Below are 13,129 nucleotides of genomic sequence, written 5' to 3'. Positions count from 1 at the left end.
ACACTTAATCTTCCCAGACCAGGGCCAAGTAACAGGAAGTCAATAAAACCCCTGCTTAGGCAGGAGTGGGGTAAGCAAGCAGAAGCAGATGGGGTAAATTTCTAAGAGGGACACAGAGAATGCTGCAGGAACTCTCTCCCAGGACAGAAACAGGGACAGCATGGCTGAATGGAACATACCTATTCTTTCCTTGCAAATTTTGGGTAATACCTGGTATATAGGGACTTTGTTGTTTTATTTTTCTCTGTTTGCTATGGAGTTGTGGATGAATAAGTATTTTGTTTTTTGATTTACTTTAAATCGTTTGCTGGTCACAGGTTCCTTGAGGAAAATGGGGAACAGATGCCAAATGCTTATCTCCTTATTTTTTTTATTTTTTTTTTTTTTTTAAAGAGGGTTGCAGCTGGAGACTCACTCAGAGTGGTAAATCTTCAAGATTACACTCAGGGCATGTCTTCACTAGAAAATTATTTTGAAATAACTATTTTGAAATAGAGCGTCCACACTACAGGGAAGCCTCAAAATCAGTCTGAGGCGGGCTTCCTTAATGTGGGCACACTACCTCAACTTAGAGCCCCAGGAAGCACTGGGGAGTAATTACTTTGAATGACTCTGGGGAGTAGTTATTTCCAAATTGCACCAGTGGAGCATCCACACTACTGCTATTTTGAAATGGCTACATCGAATAAGCATTATTCCTTGTGGAAAGCAGGAGTAGTTATTCTGAAATAACCAGCCCCTTATTTTAAAATAATGGGCTTGGTAGTGTGGACGTGACACGACATGTCAGGGGGTCCCCAACCCTTCACCCCCATCCGCAGCCAGATGTGACCCTCAGCCAGCTGGTAGACTAGAAGGTTTTATTGGTTCTCAGGGACACAGCATAGCATAGGCTCGATGTTAGCACAGGCACCAAAGCAGACAGTGTTAGACCCTTCCTCGGTCTAAAACCTCCTCACAGCCCAGCCGAGACTGCCCCCACTCCCAGGCCTAGTTCCCCACCAGGTGACATCCCCGCCTATATCCTTTGTCTCTCTCTCTCTCTCTGGGCACAGGGTCCTTATCTCCTAAGTCTGCCCTCCCCCAGGTGTCTAGGCCTACTACACATCTGGTGTGTACATCCAGGGAGAAACACAGGGTTACAAAAGTAGACAGCACCCCTACTATGCCACAGGACCCTCCGCTTGTTATTTTGAAATAGGGGAGTTATTTTGACTTCCTAGTCTAGACCAGGACTCAGAGAGAGTGGCAAAGGTGGCAAATCCAGTCAATAGTGAGATGCACTTACAAAGGACTAACTGGACAGCTTGCTCTGGAAACTTTAACCAAGCTCTACCAAGGCAATCTGTTTAGTGACCACAAAGATGCTGTCTATGTATAAGCTGAGATTTGAGCAGTCTTCAAGAGCATCCTCACCTATAAGTGCTTCCCTTTTGGTACTGGCATAAATAACGGCACTGAGAGATTTGGATGGGAAAGAATGCAGGACTGGAGACACACATCGAGCAAGTTTCTTGACCGTGAACTTAATACCAGTACTTGGCACAACCATCTCAACCAATAGGGTGCTGCATGTTTCCCTATAAGCTTTTATTAGACAAAAAAAGGGCAAAATGCAAGTAGAAATCTTAACTTTTTGCTAAAATATATTGATTTTCTGTGATGCTTGGTGGACTGGCACTCCTTGACATCTCCACACTCAGTCTTAAGACATCCTAGGCCTTCCAGACACCTGTGCCTAGTTGTAATGCAGAACAGGCACAAATATTAAGGCTGCAGAGATGGGCACTTGAGCATTAACATCTCCATCAAACTTCCATCACTTCTCCCTCTTTAATCAAGCACGGACAGGCCAGAGTTTTCTTCTGGAATGACAAGTCACAGGTCCATTCCTCTGGGTCAGCCCCACAACTCCTACTAGGGATCATAAGTTAAAATACCATTATCAACGTCTCACTTCATATTTTGGAACTTACCCTTCATGCCCCAGTGAGAATGGGATACTCCCAGGATCTGTTGGCCAAGACATCAAAACTCTGGGCAGATCCTCAGCTGTTGTGAATTGGCTTTGCTCTGACTGGGGTGCTTGCCACAGGCCAGCCACCCCTAGCTAGAACATGTATTACCTGACCGCATTCAAAACGAATACACTTGTGTCACTCCACAGTCGGGTTTTTACATTGCAGAGAAGCAGGTACTGACTGAGAATCATGCATACGTTGTTTTTTCAGTTACTGAATACTGTGAGGGCAAATCACTGAATGAAATAGTGTAACAATCTGTCCAGTACACTAGATCAATAAGAGCCTTTAAATTGGAAGCACGCAGATGCATATTCAGAGAGCCGAAAATGTAGCATCAGTCAATAATCTGCCACAGTCATTGGGTGACTGAAGAAGAGCCGCCTGGACTCAGTATCTTTTTGTGCACATCTCTCAGCTAAATAGATACACACAGAAATCATTCCACATTATGAATATAACAAAGCATGCTAATTCGTTATAAACCATACTAACTGGTTTGCACTTCAGTGAACTGAGCTTGCATTTTTCTAGCTGAAATCAGCCCCTCAATTCCTCGCCAGCATGTTTACCATCGACCATGTGTTCTTAGAGACGGGCAGAATTTTACACTAAATAAAAAGAGGACCGCTCATGTCAAGGCTAGAAGAGAGAATGCCAGTTTCCTTACACTAGCATATCATCTCACAAGCAAACACTACTGGAGAGTGGCATTTGAGTAGCTCCAAAGTAACTGCAACTCCTGTTGTCCTGGATGAAATGGGGGAAGGTGTTGTAGAAGTAACAGTCTGAAACAATAAGGCAGAAAAATGTGAAAAGATACTAAAGGCAGTCTGCAACACTGAGGTCCCAATAGCAGTTGTTGGACTCAAGAGATAGCATTTAACCCTTGTTTTAATCTAAAACTGAATGCATGGTAGGTATTTAAAAATAGCACTAACAGGACTAGAAAACATTGCATTGGACTTAAATTCTAAAGTCTCTTGATTTCTCCCCCCCCGCTTCTTCCCCCCAGTAGGCTATAGGACGTTTTCAACACACTGCCCAGTGCTGCATTCTCCTTCTGTTACACTTGCAACATTCCCCCTCCACTTCTCTTTAATACAGATTTACACAGCACCTGCCGGTGCATCAAGTTTTATTTACACAGCACACAAAATGCAAATTGTTTCGGTTGGAGAGAGTCTAGCTATCAGTGGAATGGGAAATTTTAGCCAACAAAACAAAGTTTTGTGAAAAAAAGCACAAGGCATCTTTAGCCCCGACAGTGGTTTTTAAAGTTTAATTCCAGTCTCTGCAAACTCCATTTACCTCTGCTGGAAGAGATAAAGGGCTGAGCTGACCCTAGTGGGATTCGACCACTATCATCTGTGGTTTATTAATCCTAGAGAGGCGCTGATAGTACCCACATAACATACCTCAAACCCTGACTCTTTGTGATTCCAGAGCTGGACATCGCTTAAGCAGTGACTGTCAACTGGCCAGCAGTCTGCCACACTGGTCAGTGGTTTGGCCACATCCATGGACAGACCAACTACGGGGCACTCAATTGATTTTGTCTGTCACCTTAACAGGTTTTCAACTTAGGTTTTAGAGGTGAAAAATCTACTTAATTGGCTTAATTTAACACAAACTCTTTCCTACATTTCTGTCAAGCCTACTTTTTACAGTGATAGAAATGTAGCCGTGTTAGTCTGGGGTAGTTGAAGCAAAATGCAGGACAATGTAGCACTTTAAAGACTAACAAGATGGTTTATTAGATGATGAGCTTTCGTGGGCCAGACCCACTTCCTCAGATCAAATAGTGGAAGAAAGTAGTCACAACCATATATACCAAAGGATACAAGTAGTATCCTTGTATCCTTTGGTATATATGGTTGTGACTACTTTCTTCCACTATTTGATCTGAGGAAGTGGGTCTGGCCCACGAAAGCTCATCATCTAATAAACCATCTTGTTAGTCTTTAAAGTGCTACATTGTCCTGCATTTTGCTTCTACTTTTTACAGAGATTTATAAGCAGAGGGAAATTACATAGATTCTTTGTGGTATGCAGAGATTGCCTCACGGCCTTCTGTTATTGCCCATGAATCCTCCTATTAAAATATTAAGTTTCAAAATTAGCTCCAGACCATGAGTCATATCTGAGTTACATTGATATGAAATACAATCAACGCATCAAGAGACAGAGACCTATGTCACAGCAACGAACAACTCGTTGGCTGGCCAACTCCCTGATTTCCTCTACTCCAAGCCTGTGTTTTACTTAAGCAACAGCTTTCAAGGATGGTTTAAAACAATTAAATGTTATGTTTCAGTTACAGCTTGCAAAGTCCAGATACAACAACAACACCCTTTACAAAACAGCTCATTTCTATACAAAAAGATAAGCTACAAGGGCAAGCTCCTTCACGTCCAGGATTCACTGTATCATACTCCATTTATATTTTAAAATGAAACCAAATTCGGTAGCTAAAGACTACCAAAGAATTATACAAAATACTACAAAACAGTAGCTAGAAAACGCAAGTTCGTAACAATTTCAAACAAGCGCTTGCCAGAAAATCACAAGGTGCACGACAGACCCTACTGTCGGGGAAACAGATGCAAAAATACCTAATGAAGCTCATTGCATTTATTGACATGAGGCTTTAATAAGCGGGGGAGGGGGCGGAAGCAGACAACAAATGATAACGACTAACTCCATCCTGGAAGGTACACACCTACATGATTATGGCTGATATATTTATCAATACATGTTAATTACCTTTTTCTTTCACCATGGCAAATGAGTCCTCTTTGTAGCAGAGACAGCAAGGATTAACTGAAGTAATTTATATAGACTCACGTTCCTTCCAGCAGTGTTTGGCTGGGATGGGGAAAAAGGGAGGGGGGAGGTGAGGTAGTTTATTCCAGAGAAGTCTCTCCCTTGGTCAGATTTTCCACAAGATCTGATAGAGAATGACTGCTCGTCACTGTCCTTTTTCTTCTTGTGCCTCCTCTCTCCCTCTGTCCCTTTTCCTATCACCGCTGTCAGCTCATTCCGTGCTTCTGGACTCTGCCCCTTGTGCTGAAAGGACCCACTGCAGCTGCTGCGTAACAAATGCAAAATTCCACCGTCCCTAATCTCTAGTCATTGACACCACCTTCCGTTTCCCCTTGCCAAGCAGAATGGCACTGGCAACACTGTTATCCCCCAAGTGACAGATAACAGATTGCAAAGTGAGGAGCACTGAGGAATGCTTGGGGAACTGTTTAAACTGCAAAATTGATATTCGCTCGCTTATCACTTTTCCTCTGAACCAAACTGACCCTGAATAGAACCCAAGAGGAATATAGAACAAGGGCTGATTATTTGTATTTTTTAGTGCCTAGGAGACCTAGTCGTGCACCAAAACTCCATTGTGCCAGGTACTTTACACACAGATTAAAAAGTCCTGAAGAGCTTACCATCTAAATATAAATACAGAGGGATACCAACAAGCAAGGAAATAATAAGATAATATCGGCCATTCGACAGACAGTGGTCTGATACCAATAGCTTAACAGTTGGTAAATTTTTGTAGCCGTCACAGCAAAGGAGAGGTTTAAGGATAGTTCTGAATGAGGATAAGAAGTTAAGTCTCCAAAAATTCAGAAAGTTCCTCAGAAACGTGAGAAAGCATAGAAGTGACTGGAAATGTAACAAGTGGGCAATAGCAGCAGAGCTGACTTTCTTGGATGAGCTCTGTTTACCCACTCTTATTTTCATAGGAAGAGGGATATAAAATGTTAACAAATCATAGACATACATCAATATCCAGAAAGCAAACATGCCCAGAGATGTTCTAATGTGCTTTTAATCACAGCACACAGACAATGGAATAGTCAAATGAGACTATGCAAATTGGGCATAAGACAACAGTTTTTTAGAAAAAAAAAGTCAGTCAAATATTTAAAAAAAACCCAGAAAGGTCACGCTTGCTCTGTTCCTAAACCTAGTTGCCCTCTAAAGGTCAAAATGTTCATTAAGTGAAATTCTATATGTTTAATATCCAAACTGCCTTTATTATTTCCTTTAAAAATTAATAAGATAAAAACCCCCATTAGTGCTCATAAAACTCAAAAGACTGATGTTTTGAAGAAGGTTGCCTGTCAATTCACACCCACACCCCTACCTCTGTCCATTCCACACAGCACCGGGATGATCTAGATCAGGCCTAGGCAAAACACCCTCTACAGGCCGAATCCAGGCCACCACGCCAATGAATACAGCCCATGGAGGCAGCAGGGAGCCTCAGGCAGATTCCCCTGCTTGCCCCACCCCAGCATGCCTCTGCGAAAAGCAGCTACTGGGCCATTTGTTCTCCACAAACTGTGAGCAGGGAGGAGTGGTGCCTCATGGCTGCTCCCGCCCCCAGCACAATCCCATTGGCCAGAAGCTGCCTGTTTGTTTTTCAAACAGCGCAGGAAGCACCAGCACCCCTCCCCTCCTGCTCTTATTCACACACCACATGACCCTGCCGCCTGTGTGGGGGTGTGGCGGGCTCCTGCCTGAGAAATGAGCTCGGCTGCTGGCTGGGAGTCTCACAGGTCAGTCTCCCGGCCAGAGGTTGCTTCTTGCACCCCAACCCCTCCCTCCGCAAAAATCTCTATCCCACATAACCCAAACCCTCTTCCCCCCTCCTGAGACCATACCCCAATTTCCTGCCCCAGATCACTAACCCCCCTTGCCCAAGGTCACAACCCAAACCCCTGCACCCCAATCCCATGCCCCAGGTCACAACTGTATCTTTCACCCAAACTCCCTCCCAGACCTCACGGGCCCTCCTGCACCCAAATCCCTTACCCCAGAGGTGGTAAGACAGCCTCCGCGGGCCAGATCAGGCCCACCAAGTCGGTTGATCCAGCCCACGGCCACCCTACCACTCCCCTGCCCCCAGGCCAATTGAGACCTGGGGATGGGAACTTGCAAAGTCTCCTCCTCCACCTCCCAGGGGAACGTGGTACCAGAGGGAACCACCAGCTGTTCAAAACAGCTGATAGTTCTCTCTAAGCACTGGGGGTGGATGGCAAAGACTTCATGCACTCCCCTGCCCTCAAGCCAAATCAGGGAAGCCTCCTGGCCATGCCCTTTCACTCAAAGACCCACCCCTTCTGGAGCAGTCCACAACCACTTCAGAAATTTGTGAAGTGGCCTCCTTTCGAAAATTATTGCTCACCCCGATCTAGAAGGTGTTTGGCCCTGCTGTGAGGGCAGGGGACTGGACTTGCTGACCTCGAGGTCCCTTCCAGTTCTAGTATTCTATGATTCTAGTCCTGACATGCTTTTCCAGTCTTCCAGTTGCCCAGCGCTAACTGAGCGGTGATCTTAGGATGGTTATTAAGTTGATGTAAAAAAAAAAAAATAATAATAAAGCATTTACAGAGCAGCCAAGCCTCCTAGTTTCATAACAATTCTCATGGTATCTGATGTTTTCTTGAAGTCCCAGCTTCTGGATTCATGTTATTCTGGACTCATGTTATTAGGACAGAATCTTAGATTTTACTGATAAGAAAAAGTAGTATGTTTCTAGAAAATGTCTGTTATTTTGTGTTTGTACAGCACTTAGTATAACGGGTCTCCATTCTTTATTGTATGCCTGGCAAGAATAATAAAACATGAGACCCAATGGCTCAAAAACCAGAAGGCCAATATAAAATGCACTTTTAAAAATACCTAATTTTAAGCCAGTTTCACAACTGAGGGGGACTGAGCCATGATTTGTGAACACTTGGGATTGACAACAACGTACTTATATATATTTTCCTTCTTGAAAGGGCTTTATTCATATTGCTTTGCAGTTATTAACTAACTACGTACAAAACTCGTTTTGGCCAGGTACACTGTCTCACCATTTTAAAGAAAGGGGGGGAAAAGTTTTAGAAGTTGAGCAATTTGTACAAGCTGAAAGGGGAAGTCAATGGATCATCTGAGTTCAAAACTCAGATTCACTCACACTCACTTCTAGTGTTCTGTGATTCAGATGTGCAAAGCTGGAACTGGAAGGGGTCTCGAAAGGTCATCGAGTTTAGTCTCCTGCCCTCATGGCAGGCCCAAGCACCTTCCATCCCTGATAGATGTCTAACCAACCTGCTCCTAAATACCTCCAGTGATGGAGATTCTACAATCTCCCTAGGCAATTTATTCCAGTGTTTAACCACCCTGACAATTAGGAAGTTTTTTCTTAATGTCCAACCTAAACCTCCAGTTTAGCTGCAGTTTAAGCTCCAGTGCTGCAGTTTAAACCCATTGCTTCTTGTCCTATCCTCAGAGGCCAAGGAGAACAATTTTTCTCCCTCCTCCTTGTAACACTCTTTCAGGTACTTGAAAACCACTATTATGACCCTTCTCAGTCTTCTCTTTTCTAAACTAAATAATCCCAATTCTTTTAGTCTTCCCTCATAGCTCATGTTCTCTAGACCTTTAATCCTTCTTGTTGCTCTTCTCTGGACCTTCTCCAAATCTTTCTTGAAATGTGATGCCCAGTACTGGACACAATGCTCCAACTGAGGCCTAATTGAAACTGGACTGCAACTCAGGCCAGCCTAAGGGAATTCCTTCCTAAAGTCTTTACTTCAGGAGAAGAAAAAGTGAATATATAGAATCACTGTGCAGACACCCTTCTGACAAAGTGACAGATGGATGATACATCTTGGAGAATGAGAACATACAGCTCGTGATAGATTGTATTTACGGCAAATATTTTAAAGTGTTTTGCGAATATACACACACACCCCCACCCCCATCAGGAACAACAGAAAAAATTAAGCAAGCCAGACTCTCTCAGTTCTGGAGTTGATATTTGATTCAACTAATTTCTTAAAACAAAAAACAAAAAGAAGTGTAGAGAAATGCCGGGGAAAAATGCCTTTTGCCTAATGCATTAGGCTGAGCCTCTATTGTTAGCTCCCTCATGTGCAGCAGGGACACAGTCCAAGCAGTTTGGCATTCTTGCTTCTGTGACTCAGTATGTTACTAATAATAGCATGGGCTTCTCAGTTGGTGAAGATGGGCTAAACCCCTTCAGCCCCTACATATTGTGCACCCTGTCACATTCCTGACTTATCACAGCCATTAGAGCAACCTTGCTTTGTTCTTAAAAATCTCATCATATTCTGTAAACAGCTAGCCAAAAAGGGTCTTTGAAACAAAGTGGTATGTCTGGCCTTCAGTCATAAATACAAGCTCTGCTATGTCACAATTCCAGAAGGCACTACACATGGCTATGATTAACCCTTTGCTGTGACCTTTAGACACTCTGAAGGTTTGCATCAACAATTATCATTCATTTTCCACTTTAGCAACTGCTGACATGTCAGCTAACTGCTGGTATCTGGACTTTTTGTTCTCCGAGTCCACTACCCCCATTTTTCACATGTGCTAGAGATTAGCACTGCTGTATTTCATCTCACCCATGGCTGCAAGGAAGGATTTCTCCCACTGCCTATCAGCCAGCCAGGGAAAACTGGGAGCTAGTGTAGATGTACCCCAAGTCACTTAGGAGCCAATACTTGTGTAAACTCTTATCTTTGGCAAATGCCTTCTCCAAGCACAAAATCCTCCCTCCTCTTACTCTGTTATTTGTCCTAGCTTAACTGTGCTGGAACTGAGGCCATTGGGAGCTACACGGGATGAAGGTGGAGGGAGGCAGGCCAGCAGACAGTCAATGTCAGCAAAATGTCTTGTGGTCCGCAAGGGGATTACCCTGATGGGCCGCATTTTGCCCACCACTGCCTTATGCAATAGGCCACACCATCTCTCAATGGAAAGAGAAACATTATTTTTGCAGCAAATGCTATTTAGCCACAGTGCACATAAATATCCCAACAAGTCTTTGGTAAGGCTACTTAAGTTTGAACATCTCTCTCTCCAACACACACATTGTCCATAAACAAATGTGACCAAATCTTATTGAAAGGTAACAAATTTTAAATTAATGAAGATTGCCTATCTCCTAGAACTAGAAGGGACCTTGAAAGGTCATTGAGTCCAGTCCCCTGCCTTCACAGCAGGACCAAGTACCATCCCTGACAAACTTTTGCCCCAAATTGCCTCCACAAGAATTGAACTCATAACCCTGGGTTTAAGAGGCCAATGCTCAAACCACTGAGATATCCCTCCACCCCAATATGTCTGGTGTTTAACAGTCTTGTTTTAAGGGCAATCAGAACACTGTTTTTAACGCCTTATGGCACCATGAACATAGGGTTGCCAGATGGTTTCAACAAAAATACCCAACTCCTCCCCCCCCCCACACACACACCTCCACCGCCCGGCAAAAAATTCTGTTGGGGGAAGTTGTTGAGCTTGGCCCCTTTTATTGCATGCAGAGTCAAAATAGGGATAGGAAGAGAAGAGGTTGAGCACTAAGTCCCAGGGAAGGCATTGCTTGCCCTTGCTCAGGTGTTTAGGGGTTTTGCCGGTGGCCAACTTGTTTTCTTGGTTGAGCCAGAAGAAGGGACCTTCCCTGCAGAACTAGGGAGTTCAGGGGCGGGGATCCGGAGGCTGGGCCCAGTGGCTGAGTGTGTCGTAGGGTTGCCAGGTCTCTGGTATTTTTGCCTCCTGGCAGGGAAAGAGCCAGAAAATACTGGACATTTTAGGTGTCTGGTATTTTCTGAATTTTACCACCGGACAGGAGGCAAAAATACTGGACTGTCCAGGTCAATACCGGACACCTGGTAACCATACATGAATGTCTTCAATAATATAAGAGTCATAATTCTTCCAAAAACACTTGGGTTTTTAAAAACCCAGAAAATCCACAATAAAAAGGTTATATGTGTGGGAAATTCAGAATTAAGGAAGCCAAATTACCTCAGTTGTGTCACCCTATGCTCCCCTCTCAGATTTTCTAAACCCCCTCCCCCATCTAAAAATCTCTCCCTTTCCACGCACGTCACAAGCATTGTGAAACTGGTGGAACTCCAGCCCCCCTCCACCCTATGAAACTTTAAGATGCTTTGGACATGAACTGTGCCACTATTCCAGAAGCAGAAGGCAGCTTGTTTGGCCCAGACTTGCTAAAATAGGATGATCAGGTACCCGACAAGAACAAGGAATTGTCAGGTACTAGTTAATTCTTGAATTCTTTACTCCCTTTCACCTGCTTACCCTGAAATCTCTTCCCCATACCAGCCAAACTGTCTTGTTAGGGGATTCCCTCTCTCCATATTATAATGCAGCTCCGCATTTAGGTTAAAACACCTATGATATCTGAACCTTTTCAGGCCAGCCCAGTGGCCTAAATCTCATGCTGGAAACTGGGGTGTGATTGATATACTGCCCTTCGAGCAGAAGAGACTCCCGTCATTTAGAAGTCCCATTGTATTAGAGAAAGGCATCCTGTTCCATCCAGTGCTTCTTGCTCAGAAGAGAAGACATGTGACATGGCTGAAAAATGGAGGGAGATATACAGAGCTCTGATGGGGACACAGGTGAAGAAGAGCAGGAGCAAAATGAATCTCAATTAGAAAAAAAGATCTGCAGACAGTGTCCTAATTTCAGATAGAATCCTGAAAGCTTAATGAGGTATCTTAAAGAAACTGGAACTTCCATTGTCCTTAGTAATACAAAGAGACATCTGAGGAACAAAGAAAGGTAGATTGCCACATTTAAGAACATGCTTCACTTAGTAATAATGTACTTAATTCTACCTGCCCGGACAAACTATATTAGTCACAGATATTCATGTGAGATATTGCTGCAAACCTTCATCTTTAAACATGAGCTGTAACAGCCATGGACATTTACAATAAAACTGCTCTCCTGGGCTGTGGGGAAGAGGATACTTAACTCATCCAAAATAAAATGAATTCCTGTTATGAACTGAAATGAAGGTGAACTAACCAGACACTTCCTACAGCTTGTGTTTAGGAACCATGGAAGAGAATCAAAACTGCCAATTCTAAGGCAGCCAGTTCTTCCCTAGTAAACTACATTTGTCTCAAAAAAATTGAGAGTTTTAATGGTAATTCGAGTTTTGTTTCTGTACCTGTTTTGTAAAAGTTGTCAATAAATTCTCCTTAAAATGTAGTACAGTAAACTTCCGATAATCCGGCACCTTTAGGACCCAGGGGGTGCCGGATTATCAGATATGCCAGAGTACCGGAAGGGGGGCTATGAGAGGTTGGGGGGGCGGGGCGGTGGGGAACTGCACGGCATGGGAGAGGGTGGCGCTGCAGGACCAACCTGGCAGCACTCCAGCTGCTCTGCCTCCGGCTTCCCCAGGTCAACCGCTGGTCAGTTTCAGCAGCAGCGGACTTGGGGAAACCGGGGCCCGAGCAGTTCCAATTGTCCGGCTGGCCGGAACACTTCCGGGTTCCAGTTGGTGCCGGACTATCAGGAGTGCCGGACCACTGGATGTCGGACAATTGGCGTTTTACTGTATACTAGTTTGATCAAACATCAAGGACGAAATTCAAACCTACTGAAACTTCACTGGTGCCAACAAATTAACAAGGCTGAATTTGGCCCTTCATCAACACCCACAGGGGGCTTGCACAAAAAACAATGCCTGCAACCATCCTCCCATAAACACACACCAAGATCTATGGTAGTCAAAAAAAAAAAAATCTAGATGTGGATCCAAATGACATCACTGGATATGACTGAGTTGAATGGAGCAACTTGAAATGCAGAGACCTAAAAGATGAAAGATGCAACAGTCCAGGTGACAGAATTAAGCATAGGCAAGAGAGGAGGATGGAAGAGTGTATTTTAATGGTGTAGATGACACAGGGACAGTTTTTACCTTGGTGCTTAAATAGCTCACTTCACCATAGCATCTGGGTACCTGACAATCTGTGGATTTTATTTTTATAACCCCCGCCCTTCCCCCCCCCAGTGAGGTTGGGGAGTATTATCCCCATTTCACAAAGGGGATGGAAGTACAGGGTGGATTGAGTGACTTAGAGAATAATTCCATGAGAATGGGAAATTAACTCAAGTTCTGAGTTCCTATCCAGGAGCACCATTTATGGAGGGACTATGGGGAGTAGTAGCCCTCCCTCCTAAATTTGAGCCCCCTGGATTTCATACTTGAGGTCTGCTTAAAGCTGAATATCCTGACTCCAGAGGCAGTTCCTTTA

The 13,129-nt window shown here is 44.0% G+C and overlaps 1 protein-coding gene across 12 annotated transcripts in view; it reads right to left on the bottom strand.

The window, feature by feature from the left end:
* Window positions 1-13,129, bottom strand: part of ABLIM1 (actin binding LIM protein 1) — a 324,103-nt gene that overhangs the window by 197,819 nt on the left and 113,155 nt on the right. Inside the window, exon 1 of one of the 12 annotated variants that reach the window (XR_012905701.2) lies at window positions 4,788-5,130. The exons of the other annotated variants lie outside the window; for them this stretch is intronic. The gene's annotated coding sequence lies outside the window, so the exon portion shown is untranslated. Of the gene's footprint in view, window positions 1-4,787; window positions 5,131-13,129 lie in introns of those variants that run through there. 12 annotated transcript variants of the gene reach the window in all.

Source organism: Pelodiscus sinensis, chromosome 8, assembly GCF_052426305.1.
Source record: "Pelodiscus sinensis isolate ZL-2025 chromosome 8, ASM5242630v1, whole genome shotgun sequence".
Lineage (NCBI taxonomy): Eukaryota > Metazoa > Chordata > Testudines > Trionychidae > Pelodiscus > Pelodiscus sinensis.
The sequence above is the reverse complement of the archived record's forward strand: the minus strand, read 5'-3'. Positions and strand labels throughout refer to the sequence as shown.